At 42.1% G+C, this 16,898-nt stretch overlaps 3 non-coding genes across 3 annotated transcripts; all 3 read right to left on the reverse strand.

Moving 5' to 3' along the window:
• Positions 1–4,561: 4,561 nt before the first annotated feature.
• On the reverse strand, positions 4,562–4,634 carry TRNAF-GAA (transfer RNA phenylalanine (anticodon GAA)). Its single transcript has one exon. It is a non-coding gene; the product is annotated as a tRNA-Phe (tRNA).
• Positions 4,635–9,242: 4,608 nt separating this feature from the next.
• Positions 9,243–9,315, reverse strand: TRNAF-GAA (transfer RNA phenylalanine (anticodon GAA)). The gene has a single exon. It is a non-coding gene; the product is annotated as a tRNA-Phe (tRNA).
• Positions 9,316–15,063: 5,748 nt separating this feature from the next.
• On the reverse strand, positions 15,064–15,136 carry TRNAF-GAA (transfer RNA phenylalanine (anticodon GAA)). The gene has a single exon. It is a non-coding gene; the product is annotated as a tRNA-Phe (tRNA).
• Positions 15,137–16,898: the final 1,762 nt, after the last annotated feature.

Raw genomic sequence — 16,898 nt, forward strand, 5'->3', positions numbered from 1 at the left:
GAATACCTTGTCCCTACCAATCCGGAGGAAAATTACCCCCATTTCTTGTAATCCGTGCACACGAGGTGACAGAGGGGACCCAGGGCGCAAAAGTGCCCGACCTCCTGGAGCCCTCGCTGGGACCTGGGAGGCGAGTGGCACCCCATCGGGACTTCCAGGGAAGTCCGGCCATCTGGTCACACCATAGGAAAGCTTCGCGGGCGACCAGATGGCCGAGGCGAGAGGGGCGACCAGATGGCCAGGAACGAAATGACGCCAATCTGTCTGCCCCGGGCCTGTAGGGCTCAGGAGCTGCGGGGCCCCTGGGCTATGGGACTGCAGGGCTCGGGGACTGCAGGGCTCCACGGCTGCAGGGCTCCGGGGCTCCGGGGCTCCGGGGCTCCAGGGCTCCAGGGCTCCAGGGCTCCAGGGCTCCAGGGCTCCAGGGCTCCAGGGCTCCAGGGCTCCAGGGCTCCAGGGCTCCAGGGCTCGCGGGCTGCAGGGCTCCAGAGCAGCAGGGCTCTGGGGTTGCAGGGCCCGGGACCCATGGAGCCCGTCCCAGGACCCATGGAGCCCGTCCCAGGCTCTTCCCCACGCCGCGGGTCGGAGGAGGGAGCCCCGGATGCCTGGGAGGTGTTTTGTTCGGGGCACATCCCATCTGGTCCCCAGGAAGGGGACCGCCAGCACAGGCAGGCGGGCCCGGGTGCTGCCTGGCCCTGTCTCAGCATGGCCAGACCTCGCGGAGGCCTGCCTGAGCAAACTCGGAGGAAAAGGCCCATCGGCGATGGGGCTGAGAGGCAGGTGCGTACCCGGGCCCCTGGGGGCCCCGGCGGGCGGGCCCGGGTCCTGCCTTCCCCGGATTCAGAACCACCGGACCTATCGGAGGTCGGAATGTAGGAAAAAAACTCGGAGAAAAGGAACCATCGGGAAGGGGCTGAGAGGCAGGTGCGTTCCCGGGCCCCTGGGGGCCCCGGCGGGCTGGCCCGGGTGCTGCCTGGCCCCGTCTCAGCATGGCCAGACCTCGCGGAGGCCTGCCTGAGCAAACTCGGAGGAAAAGGCCCATCGGCAAGGGGGCTGAGCGGCAGGTACGTACCCGGGCCCCTGGGGGCCCCGGCGGGCATGCCCGGGTCCTGCCTTCCCCTGATTCAGAATCGCAAGACCACACGGAGGTCTGACTGACCCTCTCCCTACTAATCCGGAGGAAAATTACCCCCCTTTCTTGTAATCCGTGCACTCGAGGTGACAGAGGGGACCCAAGGCGCAAAAGTACCCGACCTCCTGGAGCCCTCGCTGGGATCCGGGAGGCAAATGGCACCTCATCGGGACTTCCAGGGAAGTTTGGCCATCTGGTCTCCCCCATCGGAAAGCATTGCGTGCGACCAGATGCCCGAGCGGTACCGTGCGACCAGATGGCCGGGATCGAAAGTGCTTCACACCCCGAGCCTTCGTGGTAGGGCTCCTGCCTGCCTTTCCTGCCTGCCTCCGTCCGCGGCGGACGGGAAAGACCATCCGCCATCCTAATTTACCCCAGGCTTAACGGGTCACCCTTAACATAGCCTTAACATAGCCAGGGACGATGGGGCCGATTATGATGGCGGACGGGAAAGACCGTCCGCGGTGGCAACGGACAGGAAAGACCATCTGCAGGGCGGACGCGAAAGTGAAGGCCCGTCCCAGGCACTCGGCCATGCAGTGGAGAAGTGTGGCTCAATGGTTAGCGAGTCAGACCCTGATGCAGAGGTCTAGCCCGGGACCAGGGTTCGATTCCCCGCCTCGGCGGGTCTTGGGCTCAAAATCCCACGGAACTGATAATTTTCGCCTCGGTGCCTATTCCAATCATGGAGTCCCACTCACCAGCCTGGGAGGGGTGTCCTGCCTTCCCCTGATTCAGAATCACCAGACCACACGGCGGTCTGACTGACCCTCTCCCTAGTAATCCGGAGGAAAATTACCCTCTTTTCTTTTAATCCGTGCACATGAGGTGACAGAGGGGACCCAAGGCGCGAAAGTACCCGACCTCCTGGAGCCCTCGCTGGCATCGGGGAGGCAAATGGCACCTCATCGGGACTTCCAGGGAACCCCGGCCACCTGGTCGCCCCATTGGAAAGCATTGCGTGAGACCAGATGGCTGGGATCGAAAGTGCTTCCCACCCCGAGCCTTCGCGGTAGGGCTCCTGCCTGCCTGCCTGCCCACGCAAGGCAGGGCTCCGGGACCCCGGCTGGGCCTCAGGCGCGGCGTGGACCACCGGAGCTCTCAGGCACGGACGCCCGAAGGGAGGACTGCCCGGGACCCGCGGACCCCGTCCTGGGCACTCTGATCTGCCGCCGGCGCCGGGGATCGAACCGTGATTCCCCAGATGGGGATATCCCAAAAATCCGGCCTGGGAGGTGCTCGCCAGGACCAGGGTTGGAGACCCCTGTTTTAAGGAGTCCTGTATCATTCCCCAGTTAACTGGTGCAATGGGTAAATAGCATTTTTGGGGTCCAGGTTAGGTAGTTGTTTTTTTAACTCTGAATGGACTAGCACTATATTACCCAGATATATTTGGCATGAGTAGGTAAGCAATGTCATCTGACTACTGACATCTGTGTTCAAGGGGAAGTGGAATGTGATGCAGACAAGAGTTTACTTTACAAAAAAGGACGAAATGGAAAACATTCATAGTCAAACCTGAAGGCAAGATAGGTGGAAGAAAGTTTAAAAGGAGGACAGAAAGCAAAGTCTATGTTGAATTGATCATTTTGTAGATCAGTTGATAAAAATGTTGATAGAGAAAAAAGTACTACAGCTGATTCCAAGACCTATTTTGTTAGAAGCAAGGAACCTCTCAACTGTGCCGACAACCGGGATTGAACCAGGGACCTTTAGATCTTCAGTCTAACGCTCTCCCAACTTAGCTATTTCGGCCTGCTTATAGCAGTGGTCTTCATACTTTAATTTAAACCATTTAACAAAATAGATGCAGGACCTGGATTTTTAACCTCATATGGTGAGATATGTTTTAAGGAGTCCTGTATCATTCCGCAATTAACTGGTGCAATGGGTAAATAGCATTTTTGGGATCCAGGTTAGGTAGTTGTCTTTTTTAACTCTGAATGGACTAGCACTATATTACCCAGATATATTTGGCACGAGTAGGTAAGCAATGTCAGCTGACTACTGACATCTGTGTTCAAGGGGAAGTGGAAGGTAATGCAGACAAGAGTTTACTTTACAAAAAAGCATGAAATGGGAAATGTTCATTGTCAAACCTGAAGGTAAGAGAGGTGGAAGCAAGTTTAGAAGGAGGACATAAAGCAAAGTCTATGTTAAATTGATTGTGTTGTAGATCAGTTGGAAAAAATTTGATGAGTAGAGAAAAAGTACTACAGCTGATTCCAAGAACTATTTTGTTAGAAGCAAGGAACCTCTCGACTGTGCCGAAAACCGGGATTGAACCAGGGACCTTTATATCTTCAGTCTAACGCTCTCCCAACTGAGCTATTGCAGCCTGCTTATAGCTGTGGTCTTCATACTTTAATTTAAACCATTTAACAAAATAGATGCAGGACCTGGATTTTTAACCTCATATGGTAGAGATATGTTTTAAGGAGTCCTGTATCATTTCGCAATTAACTGGTGCAATGGGCAAATAGCATTTTTGGGATCCAGGTTAGGTAGTTGTTTTTTTAACTCTGAATGGACTAGCACTATATTACCTAGATATATTTGGCATGAGTAGGTAAGCAATGTCATCTGACTACTGACATCTGTGTTCAAGGGGAAGTGGAATGTGATGCAGACAAGAGTTTACTTTACAAAAAAGGACGAAATGGGAAACATTCATTGTCAAACCTGAAGGCAAGATAGGTGGAAGAAAGTTTAAAAGGAGGACAGAAAGCAAAGTCTATGTTGAATTGATCATTTTGTAGATCAGTTGATAAAAATGTTGATAGAGAAAAAAGTACTACAGCTGATTCCAAGACCTATTTTGTTAGAAGCAAGGAACCTCTCAACTGTGCCGAAACCCGGGATTGAACCAGGGACCTTTAGATCTTCAGTCTAACGCTCTCCCAACTGAGCTATTGCAGCCTGCTTATAGCTGTGGTCTTCATACTTTAATTGAAACCATTTAACAAAATAGATGCAGAACCTGGATTTTTAACCTCATATGGTAGAGATATGTTTTAAGGAGTCCTGTATCATTCCGCAATTAACTGGTGCAATGGGCAAATAGCATTCTTGGGATCCAGGTTAGGTAGTTGTTTTTTTAACTCTGAATGGACTAGCACTATATTACCCAGATATATTTGGCATGAGTAGGTAAGCAATGTCATCTGACTACTGACATCTGTGTTCAAGGGGAAGTGGAAGGTAATGCAGACAAGAGTTTACTTTACAAAAAAGCATGAAATGGGAAATATTAATTGTCAAACCTGAAGGTAAGAGAGGTGGAAGCAAGTTTAGAAGGAGGACATAAAGCAAAGTCTATGTTAAATTGATTGTGTTGTAGATCAGTTGGAAAAAATTTGATGAATAGAGAAAAAGTACTACAGCTGATTCCAAGACCTATTTTGTTAGAAGCAAGGAACCTCTCAACTGTGCCGAAACCCGGGATTGAACCAGGGACCTTTAGATCTTCAGTCTAACGCTCTCCCAACTGAGCTATTTCGGCCTGCTTATAGCTGTGGTCTTCATACTTTAATTTAAACGATTTAACAAAATAGATGCAGGACCTGGATTTTTAACCTCATATGGTAGATATATGTTTTAAGGAGTCCTGTATCATTCCGCAATTAACTGGTGCAATGGGTAAATAGCATTTTTGGGATCCAGGTTAGGTAGTTGTTTTTTTAACTCTGAATGGACTAGCACTATATTACCCAGATATATTTGGCATGAGTAGGTAAGCAATGTCAGCTGACTACTGACATCTGTGTTCAAGGGAAAGTGGAAGGTAATGCAGACAAGAGTTTACTTTACAAAAAAGCATGAAATGGGAAATATTCATTGTCAAACCTGAAGGTAAGAGAGGTGGAAGCAAGTTTAGAAGGAGGACATAAAGCAAAGTCTATGTTAAATTGATTGTGTTGTAGATCAGTTGGAAAAAATTTGATGAATAGAGAAAAAGTACTACAGCTGATTCCAAGACCTATTTTGTTAGAAGCAAGGAACCTCTTGACTGTGCCGAAACCCGGGATTGAACCAGGGACCTTTAGATCTTCAGTCTAACGCTCTACCAACTGAGCTATTGCGGCCTGCTTATAGCTGTGGTCTTCATACTTTAATTTAAACCATTTAACAAAATAGATGCAGGACCTGGATTTTTAACCTCATATGGTAGAGATATGTTTTAAGGAGTCCTGTATCATTCCGCAATTAACTGGTGCAATGGGCAAATAGCATTTTTGGGATCCAGGTTAGGTAGTTGTTTTTTTAACTCTGAATGGACTAGCACTATATTACCTAGATATATTTGGCATGAGTAGGTAAGCAATGTCATCTGACTACTGACATCTGTGTTCAAGGGGAAGTGGAATGTGATGCAGACAAGAGTTTACTTTACAAAAAAGGACGAAATGGGAAACATTCGTTGTCAAACCTGAAGGCAAGATAGGTGGAAGAAAGTTTAAAAGGAGGACAGAAAGCAAAGTCTATGTTGAATTGATCATTTTGTAGATCAGTTGATAAAAATGTTGATAGAGAAAAAAGTACTACAGCTGATTCCAAGACCTATTTTGTTAGAAGCAAGGAACCTCTCAACTGTGCCGAAACCCGGGATTGAACCAGGGACCTTTAGATCTTCAGTCTAACGCTCTCCCAACTGAGCTATTGCAGCCTGCTTATAGCTGTGGTCTTCATACTTTAATTTAAACCATTTAACAAAATAGATGCAGGACCTGGATTTTTAACCTCATATGGTAGAGATATGTTTTAAGGAGTCCTGTATCATTCCGCAATTAACTGGTGCAATGGGCAAATAGCATTTTTGGGATCCAGGTTAGGTAGTTGTTTTTTTAACTCTGAATGTACTAGCACTATATTACCCAGATATATTTGGCATGAGTAGGTAAGCAATGTCATCTGACTACTGACATCTGTGTTCAAGGGGAAGTGGAAGGTAATGCAGACAAGAGTTTACTTTACAAAAAAGCATGACATGGGAAACATTCATAGTAAAACCTGAAGGCAAGAGAGGTGGAAGCAAGTCTAGAAGGAGGACAGAAAGCAAAGTCTATGTTAAATTGATTGTGTTGTAGATCAGTTGGAAAAAATTTGATGAATACAGAAAAAGGACTACAGCTGATTCCAAGACCTATTTTGTTAGAAGCAAAGAACCTCTCAACAGTGCCGAAACCCTGGATTGAACCAGGGACCTTTAGATCTTCAGTCTAACACTCTCCCAAATGAGCTATTTCGGCCTGCTGATATCTGTGGTCTTCATACTTTAATTTGAACCATTTAACAAAATAGATGCATGACCTGGATTTTTAACCTCATATGGTAGAGATATGTTTTAAGGAGTCCTGTATCATTCCCCAGTTAACTGGTGCAATGGGTAAACAGCATTTTTGGGATCCAGGTTAGGTAGTTGTTTTTTTAACTCTGAATGGGCTAGCACTATATTATCCAGATATATTATGCATGAGTAGGTAAGCAATGTCAGCTGACTACTGACATCTGTGTTCAAGGGGAAGTGGAAGGTAATGCAGACAAGAGTTTACTTTACAAAAAAGCATGAAATGGGAAATATTCATTGTCAAACCTGAAGGTAAGAGAGGTGGAAGCAAGTTTAGAAGGAGGACATAAAGCAAAGTCTATGTTAAATTGATTGTGTTGTAGATCAGTTGGAAAAAATTTGATGAATAGAGAAAAAGTACTACAGCTGATTCCAAGACCTATTTTGTTAGAAGCAAGGAACCTCTCAACTGTGCCGAAACCCGGGATTGAACCAGGGACCTTTAGATCTTCAGTCTAACGTTCTCCCAACTGAGCTATTTCGGCCTTCTGATAGCTGGGGTCTTCATACTTTAATTTGAACCATTTAACAAAATAGATGCAGGACCTGGATTTTTAACCTCATATGGTAGAGATATGTTTCAAGGAGTCCTGTATCATTCTCCAGTTAACTGGTGCAATGGGTAAATAGCATTTTTGGGATCCAGGTTAGGTAGTTGTTTTTTTAACTCTGAATGGACTAGCACTATATTACCCAGATATATTTGGCATGAGTAGGTAAGCAATGTCATCTGACTACTGACATCTGTGTTCAAGGGGAAGTGGAATGTGATGCAGACAAGAGTTTACTTTACAAAAAAGGACGAAATGGGAAACATTCATAGTCAAACCTGAAGGCAAGATAGGTGGAAGAAACTTTAAAAGGAGGACAGAAAGCAAAGTCTATGTTGAATTGATCATTTTGTAGATCAGTTGATAAAAATGTTGATAGAGAAAAAAGTACTACAGCTGATTCCAAGACCTATTTTGTTAGAAGCAAGGAACCTCTCAACTGTGCCGAAACCCGGGATTGAACCTGGGACCTTTAGATCTTCAGTCTAACGCTCTCCCAACTTAGCTTTTTCGGCCTGCTTATAGCTGTTATCTTCATACTTTAATTTAAACCATTTAACAAAATAGATGCAGGACCTGGATTTTTAACCTCATATGGTAGAGATATGTTTTAAGGAGTCCTGTATCATTCCGCAATTAACTGGTGCAATGGGTAAATAGCATTTTTGGGATCCAGGTTAGGTAGTTGTTTTTTTAACTCTGAATGGACTAGCACTATATTACCCAGATATATTTGGCATGAGTAGGTAAGCAATGTCATCTGACTACTGACATCTGTGTTCAAGGGGAAGTGGAAGGTAATGCAGACAAGAGTTTACTTTACAAAAAAGCATGAAATGGGAAAAATTCATTGTCAAACCTGAAGGTAAGAGAGGTGGAAGCAAGTTTAGAAGGAGGATATAAAGCAAAGTCTATGTTAAATTGATTGTGTTGTAGATCAGTTGGAAAAAAATTGATGAATAGAGAAAAAGTACTACAGCTGATTCCAAAACCTATTTTGTTAGAAGCAAGGAACCTCTCAACTGTGACGAAACCCAGGATTGAACCAGGGACCTTTAGATCTTCAGTCTAACGCTCTCCCAACTGAGCTATTTCGGCCTTCCCAACGGAGCTATTTCGGCCTTCTGATAGCTGGGGTCTTCATACTTTAATTTGAACCATTTAACAAAATAGATGCAGGACCTGGATTTTTAACCTCAAATGGTAGAGATATGTTTGGAGGAGTCCTGTATCATTCCCCAGTTAACTGGTGCAATCGGTAAATAGCATTTTTGGGATCCAGGTTAGGTAGTTGTTTTTTTAACTCTGAATGGACTAGCACTATATTACCTAGATATATTTGGCATGAGTAGGTAAGCAATGTCATCTGACTACTGACATCTGTGTTCAAGGGGAAGTGGAATGTGATGCAGACAAGAGTTTACTTTGCAAAAAAGGACGAAATGGGAAACATTCATTGTCAAACCTGAAGGCAAGATAGGTGGAAGAAAGTTTAAAAGGAGGACAGAAAGCAAAGTCTATGTTGAATTGATCATTTTGTAGATCAGTTGATAAAAATGTTAATAGAGAAAAAAGTACTACAGCTGATTCCAAGACCTATTTTGTTAGAAGCAAGGAACCTCTCAACTGTGCCGAAACCCAGGATTGAACCAGGGACCTTTAGATCTTCAGTCTAACACTCTCCCAAATGAGATATTGCGGCCTGCTTATAGCTGTGGTCTTCATACTTTAATTTAAACCATTTAACAAAATAGATGCAGGACCTGGATTTTTAACCTCATATGGTAGAGATATGTTTTAAGGAGTCCTGTATAATTCCGCAATTAACTGGTGCAATGGGCAAATAGCATTTTTGGGATCCAGGTTAGGTAGTTGTTTTTTTAACTCTGAATGGACTAGCACTATATTACCCAGATATATTTGGCATGAGTAGGTAAGCAATGTCATCTGACTACTGACATCTGTGTTCAAGGGGAAGTGGAAGGTAATGCAGACAAGAGTTTACTTTACAAAAAAGCATGAAATGGGAAATATTCATTGTCAAACCTGAAGGTAAGAGAGGTGGAAGCAAGTTTAGAAGGAGGACATAAAGCAAAGTCTATGTTAAATTGATTGTGTTGTAGATCAGTTGGAAAAAATTTGATGAATAGAGAAAAAGTACTACAGCTGATTCCAAGACCTGTTTTGTTAGAAGCAAGGAACCTCTCAACTGTGCCGAAACCTGGGATTGAACCAGGGACCTTTAGATCTTCAGTCTAACGCTCTCCCAACTGAGCTATTTCGGCCTGCTTATAGCTGTGGTCTTCATACTTCAATTTAAACCATTTAACAAAATAGATGCAGGACCTGGTTTTTTAACCTCATATGGTAGAGATATGTTTTAAGGAGTCCTGTATCATTCCGCAATTAACTGGTGCAATGGGTAAATAGCATTTTTGGGATCCAGGTTAGGTAGTTGTTTTTTTAACTCTGAATGGACTAGCACTATATTACCCAGATATATTTGGCATGAGTAGGTAAGCAATGTCATCTGACTACTGACATCTGTGTTCAAGGGGAAGTGGAAGGTAATGCAGACAAGAGTTTACTTTACAAAAAAGCATGAAATGGGAAATATTCATTGTCAAACCTGAAGGTAAGAGAGGTGGAAGCAAGTTTAGAAGGAGGACATAAAGCAAAGTCTATGTTAAATTGATTGTGTTGTAGATCAGTTGGAAAAAATTTGATGAATAGAGAAAAAGAACTACAGCTGATTCCAAGACCTATTTTGTTAGAAGCAAGGAACCTCTCAACTGTGCCGAAACCCAGGATTGAACCAGGTACCTTTAGATCTTCAGTCTAACGCTCTCCCAACTGAGCTATTTCGGCCTTCTGACAGCTGGGGTCTTCATACTTTAATTTGAACCATTTAACAAAATAGATGCAGGACCTGGATTTTTAACCTCATATGGTAGAGATATGTTTTAAGGAGTCCTGTATCATTCCCCAGTTAACTGGTGCAATGGGTAAATAGCATTTTTGGGATCCAGGTTAGGTAGTTGTTTTTTTAACTCTGAATGGACTAGCACTATATTACCCAGATATATTTGGCATGAGTAGGTAAGCAATGTCATCTGACTACTGACATCTGTGTTCAAGGGGAAGTGGAATGTGATGCAGACAAGAGTTTACTTTACAAAAAAGGACGAAATGGAAAACATTCATAGTCAAACCTGAAGGCAAGATAGGTGGGAGAAAGTTTAAAAGGAGGACAGAAAGCAAAGTCTATGTTGAATTGATCATTTTGTAGATCAGTTGATAAAAATGTTGATAGAGAAAAAAGTACTACAGCTGATTCCAAGACCTATTTTGTTAGAAGCAAGGAACCTCTCAACTGTGCCGACAACCGGGATTGAACCAGGGACCTTTAGATCTTCAGTCTAACGCTCTCCCAACTTAGCTATTTCAGCCTGCTTATAGCTGTGGTCTTCATACTTTAATTTAAACCATTTAACAAAATAGATGCAGGACCTGGATTTTTAACCTCATATGGTGAGATATGTTTTAAGGAATCCTGTATCATTCCGCAATTACCTGGTGCAATGGGTAAATAGCATTTTTGGGATCCAGGTTAGGTAGTTGTTTTTTTAACTCTGAATGTACTAGAACTATATTACCCAGATATTTTTGGCATGAGTAGGTAAGCAATGTCATCTGACTACTGACATCTGTGTTCAAGGGGAAGTGGAAGGTAATGCAGACAAGAGTTTACTTTACAAAAAAGCATGACATGGGAAATATTCATTGTCAAACCTGAAGGTAAGAGAGGTGGAAGCAAGTTTAGAAGGAGGACATAAAGCAAAGTCTATGTTAAATTGATTGTGTTGTAGATCAGTTGGAATAAATTTGATGAATAGAGAAAAAGTACTACAGCTGATTCCAAGACCTATTTTGTTAGAAGCAAGGAACCTCTCAACTGTGCCGAAACCCGGGATTGAACGAGGGACCTTTAGATCTTCAGTCTAACGCTCTCCCAACTGAGCTATTTCGGCCTGCTTATAGCTGTGGTCTTCATACTTTAATTTAAACGATTTAACAAAATAGATGCAGGACCTGGATTTTTAACCTCATATGATAGAGATATGTTTTAAGGAGTCCTGTATCATTCCGCAATTAACTGGTGCAATGGGTAAATAGCATTTTTGGGATCCAGATTAGGTAGTTTTTTTTAACTCTGAATGGACTAGCACTATATTACCCAGATATATTTGGCATGAGTAGGTAAGCAATGTCATCTGACTACTGACATCTGTGTTCAAGGGGAAGTGGAAGGTAATGCAGACAAGAGTTTACTTTACAAAAAAGCATGAAATGGGAAATATTCATTGTCAAACCTGAAGGTAAGAGAGGTGGAAGCAAGTTTAGAAGGAGGATATAAAGCAAAGTCTATGTTAAATTGATTGTGTTGTAGATCAGTTGGAAAAAATTTGATGAATAGAGAAAAAGAACTACAGCTGATTCCAAGACCTATTTTGTTAGAAGCAAGGAACCTCTCAACTGTGCCGAAACCCAGGATTGAACCAGGGACCTTTAGATCTTCAGTCTAACGCTCTCCCAACTGAGCTATTTCAGCCTTCTGTTAGCTGGGGTCTTCATACTTTAATTTGAACCATTTAACAAAATAGATGCAGGACCTGGATTTTTAACTCATATGGTAGAGATATGTTTTAAGGAGTCCTGTATCATTCCCCAGTTAACTGGTGCAATGGGTAAATAGCATTTTTGGGATCCAGGTTAGGTAGTTGTTTTTTTTAACTCTGAATGGACTAGCACTATATTACCTAGATATATTTGGCATGAGTAGGTAAGCAATGTCATCTGACTACTGACATCTGTGTTCAAGGGGAAGTGGAATGTGATGCAGACAAGAGTTTACTTTACAAAAAAGGAGGAAATGGGAAACATTCATAGTCAAACCTGAAGGCAAGATAGGTGGAAGAAAGTTTAAAAGGAGGACAGAAAGCAAAGTCTATGTTGAATTGATCATTTTGTAGATCAGTTGATAAAAATGTTGATAGAGAAAAAAGTAATACAGCTGATTCCAAGACCTATTTTGTTAGAAGCAAGGAACCTCTCAACTGTGCCGAAACCCAGGATTGAACCAGGGACCTTTAGATCTTCAGTCTAACGCTCTCCCAACTGAGCTATTGCGGCCTGCTTATAGCTGTGGTCTTCATACTTTAATTTAAACCATTTAACAAAATAGATGCAGGACCTGGATTTTTAACCTCATATGGAAGAGATATGTTTTAAGGAGTCCTGTATCATTCCCCAGTTAACTGGTGCAATGGGTAAATAGCATTTTTGGGATCCAGGTTAGGTAGTTGTTTTTTTAACTCTGAATGGACTAGCACTATATTACCCAGATATATTTGGCATGAGTAGGTAAGCAATGTCATCTGACTACTGACATCTGTGTTCAAGGGGAAGTGGAAGGTAATGCAGACAAGAGTTTACTTTACAAAAAAGCATGAAATGGGAAATATTCATTGTCAAACCTGAAGGTAAGAGAGGTGGAAGCAAGTTTAGAAGGAGGACATAAAGCAAAGTCTATGTTAAATTGATTGTGTTGTAGATCAGTTGGAAAAAATTTGATGAATAGAGAAAAAGTACTACAGCTGATTCCAAGACCTATTTTGTTAGAAGCAAGGATCCTCTCAACTGTGCCGAAACCCGGGATTGATCCAGGGACCTTTAGATCTTCAGTCTAACGCTCTCCCAACTGAGCTATTTCGGCCTGTTTATAGCTGTGGTCTTCATACTTTAATTTAAACCATTTAACAAAATAGATGCAGGACCTGGATTTTTAACCTCATATGGTAGAGATATGTTTTAAGGAGTCCTGTATCATTCCGCAATTAACTGGTGCAATGGGTAAATAGCATTTTTGGGATCCAGGTTAGGTAGTTGTTTTTTTAACTCTGAATGGACTAGCACTATATTACCCAGATATATTTGGCATGAGTAGGTAAGCAATGTCATCTGACTACTGACATCTGTGTTCAAGGGGAAGTGGAAGGTAATGCAGACAAGAGTTTACTTTACAAAAAAGCATGAAATGGGAAATATTCATTGTCAAACCTGAAGGTAAGAGAGGTGGAAGCAAGTTTAGAAGGAGGACATAAAGCAAAGTCTATGTTAAATTGATTGTGTTGTAGATCAGTTGGAAAAAATTTGATGAATAGAGAAAAAGTACTACAGCTGATTCCAAGACCTATTTTGTTAGAAGCAAGGAACCTCTCAACTGTGCCGAAACCCGGGATTGAACCAGGGACCTTTAGATCTTCAGTCTAACGCTCTCCCAACTGAGCTATTTCGTCCTTCTGATAGCTGGGGTCTTCATACTTTAATTTGAACCATTTAACAAAATAGATGCAGTACCTGGATTTTTAACCTCATATGGTAGAGATATGTTTTAAGGAGTCCTGTATCATTCCCCAGTTAACTGGTGCAATGGGTAAATAGCATTTTTGGGATCCAGGTTAGGTAGTTGTTTTTTTAACTCTGAATGGACTAGCACTATATTACCTAGATATATTTGGCATGAGTAGGTAAGCAATGTCATCTGACTACTGACATCTGTGTTCAAGGGGAAGTGGAATGTGATGCAGAAAAGAGTTTACTTTACAAAAAAGGACGAAATGGGAAACATTCATTGTCAAACCTGAAGGCAAGATAGGTGGAAGAAAGTTTAAAAGGAGGACAGAAAGCAAAGTCTATGTTGAATTGATCATTTTGTAGATCAGTTGATAAAAATGTTGATAGAGAAAAAAGTACTACAGCTGATTCCAAGACCTATTTTGTTAGAAGCAAGGAACCTCTCAACTGTGCCGAAACCCAGGATTGAACCAGGGACCTTTAGATCTTCAGTCTAACACTCTCCCAACTGAGATATTGCGGCCTGCTTACAGCTGTGGTCTTCATACTTTAATTTAAACCATTTAACAAAATAGATGCAGGACCTGGATTTTTAACCTCATATGGTAGAGATATGTTTTAAGGAGTCCTGTATCATTCCGCAATTAACTGGTGCAATGGGCAAATAGCATTTTTGGGATCCAGGTTAGGTAGTTGTTTTTTTAACTCTGAATGGACTAGCACTATATTACCCAGATATATTTGGCATGAGTAGGTAAGCAATGTCATCTGACTACTGACATCTGTGTTCAAGGGGAAGTGGAAGGTAATGCAGACAAGAGTTTACTTTACAAAAAAGCATGAAATGGGAAATATTCATTGTCAAACCTGAAGGTAAGAGAGGTGGAAGCAAGTTTAGAAGGAGGACATAAAGCAAAGTCTATGTTAAATTGATTGTGTTGTAGATCAGTTGGAAAAAATTTGATGAATAGAGAAAAAGTACTACAGCTGATTCCAAGACCTATTTTGTTAGAAGCAAGGAACCTCTCAACTGTGCCGAAACCCGGGATTGAACCAGGGACCTTTAGATCTTCAGTCTAAGGCTCTCCCAACTGAGCTATTTCGGCCTGCTGATATCTGTGGTCTTCATACTTTAATTTGAACCATTTAACAAAATAGATGCAGGACCTGGATTTTTAACCTCATATGGTAGAGATATGTTTTAAGGAGTCCTGCATCATTCCGCAATTAACTGGTGCAATGGGTAAATAGCATTTTTGGGATCCAGGTTAGGTAGTTGTTTTTTTAACTCTGAATGGACTAGCACTATATTACCCAGATATATTTGGCATGAGTAGGTAAGCAATGTCATCTGACTACTGACATCTGTGTTCAAGGGGAAGTGGAAGGTAATGCAGATAAGAGTTTACTTTACAAAAAAGCATGAAATGGGAAATATTCATTGTCAAACCTGAAGGTAAGAGAGGTGGAAGCAAGTTTAGAAGGAGGACATAAAGCAAAGTCTATGTTAAATTGATTGTGTTGTAGATCAGTTGGAAAGAATTTGATGAATAGAGAAAAAGTACTACAGCTGATTCCAAGACCTATTTTGTTAGAAGCAAGGAACCTCTCAACTGTGCCGAAACCCGGGATTGAACCAGGGACCTTTAGATCTTCAGTCTAACGCTCTCCCAACTGAGCTATTTCGGCCTGCTAATATCTGTGGTCTTCATACTTTAATTTGAACCATTTAACAAAATAGATGCAGGACCTGGATTTTTAACCTCATATGGTAGAGATATGTTTTAAGGAGTCCTGCATCATTCCGCAATTAACTGGTGCAATGGGTAAATAGCATTTTTGGGATCCAGGTTAGGTAGTTGTTTTTTTAACTCTGAATGGACTAGCACTATATTACCCAGATATATTTGGCATGAGTAGGTAAGCAATGTCATCTGACTACTGACATCTGTGTTCAAGGGGAAGTGGAAGGTAATGCAGATAAGAGTTTACTTTACAAAAAAGCATGAAATGGGAAATATTCATTGTCAAACCTGAAGGTAAGAGAGGTGGAAGCAAGTTTAGAAGGAGGACATAAAGCAAAGTCTATGTTAAATTGATTGTGTTGTAGATCAGTTGGAAAAAATGTGATGAATAGAGAAAAAGAACTACAGCTGATTCCAAGACCTATTTTGTTAGAAGCAAGGAACCTCTCAACTGTGCCGAAACCCAGGATTGAACCAGGGACCTTTAGATCTTCAGTCTAACGCTCTCCCAACTGAGCTATTTCGGCCTTCTGATAGCTCGGGTCTTCATACTTTAATTTGAACCATTTAACAAAATAGATGCAGGACCTGGATTTTTAACCTCATATGGTAGAGATATGTTTTAAGGAGTCCTGTATCATTCCCCAGTTAACTGGTGCAATGGGTAAATAGCATTTTTGGGATCCAGGTTAGGTAGTTGTTTTTTTAACTCTGAATGGACTAGCACTATATTACCCAGATATATTTGGCATGAGTAGGTAAGCAATGTCATCTGACTACTGACATCTGTGTTCAAGGGGAAGTGGAATGTGATGCAGGCAAGAGTTTACTTTACAAAAAAGGACGAAATGGAAAACATTCATAGTCAAACCTGAAGGCAAGATAGGTGGAAGAAAGTTTAAAAGGAGGACAGAAAGCAAAGTCTATGTTGAATTGATCATTTTGTAGATCAGTTGATAACAATGTTGATAGAGAAAAAAGTACTACAGCTGATTCCAAGACCTATTTTGTTAGAAGCAAGGAACCTCTCAACTGTGCCGACAACTGGGATTGAACCAGGGACCTTTAGATCTTCAGTCTAACGCTCTCCCAACTTAGCTATTTCAGCCTGCTTATAGCTGTGGTCTTCATACTTTAATTTAAACCATTTAACAAAATAGATGCAGGACCTGGATTTTTAACCTCATATGGTGAGATATGTTTTAAGGAGTCCTGTATCATTCCGCAATTAACTGGTGCAATGGGTAAATAGCATTTTTGGGATCCAGGTTAGCTAGTTGTTTTTTTAACTCTGAATGTACTAGCACTATATTACCCAGATATATTTGGCATGAGTAGGTAAGCAATGTCATCTGACTACTGACATCTGTGTTCAAGGGGAAGTGGAATGTGATGCAGAAAAGAGTTTACTTTACAAAAAAGGACGAAATGGGAAACATTCATTGTCAAACCTGAAGGCAAGATAGGTGGAAGAAAGTTTAAAAGGAGGACAGAAAGCAAAGTCTATGTTGAATTGATCATTTTGTAGATCAGTTGATAAAAATGTTGATAGAGAAAAAAGTACTACAGCTGATTCCAAGACCTATTTTGTTAGAAGCAAGGAACCTCTCAACTGTGCCGAAACCCAGGATTGAACCAGGGACCTTTAGATCTTCAGTCTAACACTCTCCCAACTGAGATATTGCGGCCTGCTTACAGCTGTGGTC

Source organism: Lissotriton vulgaris, chromosome 8, assembly GCF_964263255.1.
Source record: "Lissotriton vulgaris chromosome 8, aLisVul1.2, whole genome shotgun sequence".
In the NCBI taxonomy this organism is placed as follows: Eukaryota; Metazoa; Chordata; class Amphibia; order Caudata; family Salamandridae; genus Lissotriton; species Lissotriton vulgaris.